Source organism: Poecilia reticulata, linkage group LG3 (assembly GCF_000633615.1).
Source record: "Poecilia reticulata strain Guanapo linkage group LG3, Guppy_female_1.0+MT, whole genome shotgun sequence".
Lineage (NCBI taxonomy): Eukaryota > Metazoa > Chordata > Actinopteri > Cyprinodontiformes > Poeciliidae > Poecilia > Poecilia reticulata.
This window is the reverse complement of record NC_024333.1, coordinates 27,726,179-27,729,460: the sequence shown is the minus strand read 5'-3', so window position 1 is coordinate 27,729,460 and position 3,282 is coordinate 27,726,179. Positions and strand designations below refer to the sequence as shown.

General features: G+C 42.0%; 1 pseudogene; it reads left to right on the top strand.

Moving 5' to 3' along the window:
- The first annotated feature begins 363 nt into the window (after positions 1 to 363).
- On the top strand, positions 364 to 1,715 carry LOC103462832 (prostate-specific antigen-like; annotated as a pseudogene).
- The last annotated feature ends 1,567 nt before the right edge of the window (positions 1,716 to 3,282 follow it).

Here is a 3,282-nt window from a genome sequence, read left to right as displayed (position 1 = left end):
TATGTTCATGCGCCACTCGAGTTCTAATGTCTACGGACTTTTACCCAAACATCGACTAAGTTAAATCATGTCACTTTTTTCTCCGAGTCGCCTTTAAACATAACATTAGTTCAGTAGGTGACCGCTGTTGCATAAGACCTGCAAGGTGTATGTTAGAATCCAGACAGACATGGAGGGATATCTTCTGCATAAATAGCAGACACACGTGCATTCAACGATGAGATATTAAAGTTCCTCTACATGCAGATGACAGTGCAGATCAGTGTCTGTCTGGTGATTGGTGTCTTTCTTTCCAGCAGGAAATTGTGAATAGTTTAAAAGCTGCTGCAGGACTGCAGACATTCACAGGAAGCTGGACCAGCAATGGCTTTGCTGAAGGTTCTGCTGTTGCTGGGGCTGGGTGAGTCRGAAACACTGCACACACTGGAAACACTGGGGAAACTGGAGACACTTCCACTGGTTCCAGGGAGGCTGCTGCTCTCTGTGACTCTCAAACTTCCCTCTGATTCTGTTTCAGACTGAAACTTCTTTGCATATAAACTGTGATGCTTTTAATCTTTAACTGTTTATCCTCTTTCTGTTCCTGCAGCCATGTTTGCACCTGATTTCTGAGTAAAGTCCTCCTTTTTCTTCTTCAGGTGTTTCAGTGAATTCAGGTGTTTTTCTGCAGAAGAGAATCATTGGAGGTCGAAACTGTGATGACAGGGAGCGTCTTTATCATGTTCAGCTKGAGAGCAGGAAGGAAGAAGCAAACATCCGCTGTGGAGGATCTCTGATCCACCCTSGGTGGATCCTGACTGCAGCTCACTGTTGCATCCRAGGATGGTAGGAAAGAGACATGAAGACAGTTTTTTCTGCATATAAAAACTGTTCATTATAATCTAACCTTTTCTTCAGGAGTAAAGTAGCAACATTAAAGGTTCATCCACGGACTGCTGGGCAGCAGATTCAGGTAATCTAAGACAGACCTGTGATTTATTCTCACAGCGGCCAGCAGCATGACATGTTACTGAAGCTTCAGACACCAGTATCAGATGTCCAAGTTGGTCAGCTACCAGACTGCATATATTATCTTAAAATATAAGTCTTTCTCTGATCAAAAACACGACTTCACGTTTTCTGTCTCCACTCCTCCAGTCCTGCTGCCTCTGCTTCAGCACACCTGAGTCAGGTAATCAGGCCACCAGCAGAACCAGAACCCGTTTAGCTCAGGTGTGTTGGACCAGAGACACATGTAAAGGATGCAGGACACCGTCACTGAGGACTGGAGGTGGACTGGAGGTGGACAATCCATGATCCACTGTCAGTGGATCCACTGTCAGTGGATCATGGATTTATTTTCTGTTCTTTCATTGTTCTTCATAACAATTAATTTTCTACATTGTTATCTTCTATTTTTCCATTTTATTCCTAATGTGTTTTAGAGGCGACACTGTTCTGCTGGCAGGAGAGGGAGGAACGACAATCAGCCCCAGTAATGTTCAAAGTGAGAGAAATATTGAAGCTATGAGAATAAAATCTTTGTTTCTGTTTCTACAGAGAAGGTCGAGTGAAGAACATGTTTATGATTCACATGTTTCTCTACAGTGCCCACCAGTTTTGTTCGTATTCCATCACAACTTCAGTGTGTCAACATGAATGTTGTTCAGGTTTCCCAAATCCATCAGACATATGGGCTTATATTCTATGCTCAAGCACCAAACAAGGATATATGAGGGGGTMCCCAAAGGTTTCCAGAATGACGCTGCTGTACGCGCAGTTTTCGTAGTACACGATTCTGCCACTAGGTATTTGTTCAACCACGCCTTCTCAATCAGTGTGCCAAGCGGCGTTGATGTGGAAGGTTTCGTCTACCTGCAGTGAATTTTCTTATAAGAGCTGTTTTGTCCAGCCATCGTTTTTCTTCATGGAGAAGTTCTATGAGCAGCGCGGCTGAAGCTTTGCTTCCTGCTTTTGAAAAAAGCATCGGAAACYAGTGATGGGCTATCTGAATCCAGGCTTCGAGGCTTGTACCGAGTAAAAATGGGGCGTGTCCGATGAAGCCCCGCTTCGAGGCTTGTGTCATCTTACTGAAAACCACGTGACTGGCAACAAACGAGGCCTCGCATTGCATGGGTCACGTGACTTCTTCATTTTTCGTGTCGGTTTTCACTATGAGTCGTGCTGCATCATGGGTTGTTGTCCTTTTGGTCTCGSGTCAGAGGAGAATATTTGTCTTCAGTGGCCAAAATAAAATGAACATTGACCGACATATTTGATGTGTAAAGATGATGGCAGTTATCAAAATGTAATGTTTGTTACTGCTTTTCTCATTCGTAGATTATGTTGTTTTTTTATAATTAGATTTTTGTGATTTTATGATGTAAATCTCTTTGAACTGCATTTTTGCTTACATGTACTACACAAGTAAACTTGATTAATTGTCTGAAATGGAGCCAGCAAGAGGAAAATCTCTGATATCTGGGAATACTTGAGATGATCGCTCACAATAAAATTCTTAGATAACAATAATTAACCCCTCCACCTCCCAATATCTCACCTTTTGCAAAGTTCCACTATTATTTGCAGTCTGATTGGCAAAGATATATCAGTCTTTCACAGCAGAAACAGATTTAATGGTGTTGCAGAACTAAAATTCAACATGTAGCCAAATATAAGGGATCAGAGCCAATTATAAATCCAAGAAAAAGTGAACGCCCCAACAGGCACCGCACTCCCAAGACACTAAAATATCAAATGTCTTTATTGTCAAATCATCCATCCATCCATCCATTTTCTTGACACCCTTGTCCCTTAATGGGGTCAGGAAGGTTGCTGGTGCCTATCTCCAGCTAACGTTCCGGGCGAAAGGCGAGGTCACCCTGGACAGGTCGCCAATCTGTCGCAGGGCAACACAGAGGACAAACAACCATGCACACACACACTCACACCTAGAGGCAATTTAGACAGACCAATTAACCTGACAGTCATGTTTTTGTGTATTGTCAAATCAATCTGACATAAAAGAAAACCCAACACAATCACTGACATTCAACATAAACCAGGATTAGATTGGCTACAAATAATTTTAATAATTAAAACATATGACGATTAAATATGGTTTCATTGATTCTCCTGTTACTGAACATGAGTTTGATAAAAACTTTGTGACAATATTGCATTTAGTAATTTTTGGAAGTATGATCCAACTGAGTGACAAGGCTGTTACAGTTTCACCAGCAGATGTTACTAGTGAGCAATGAATGAAGCATCGAGTAATGAACCTTTTTGCAAAGCAAAGGG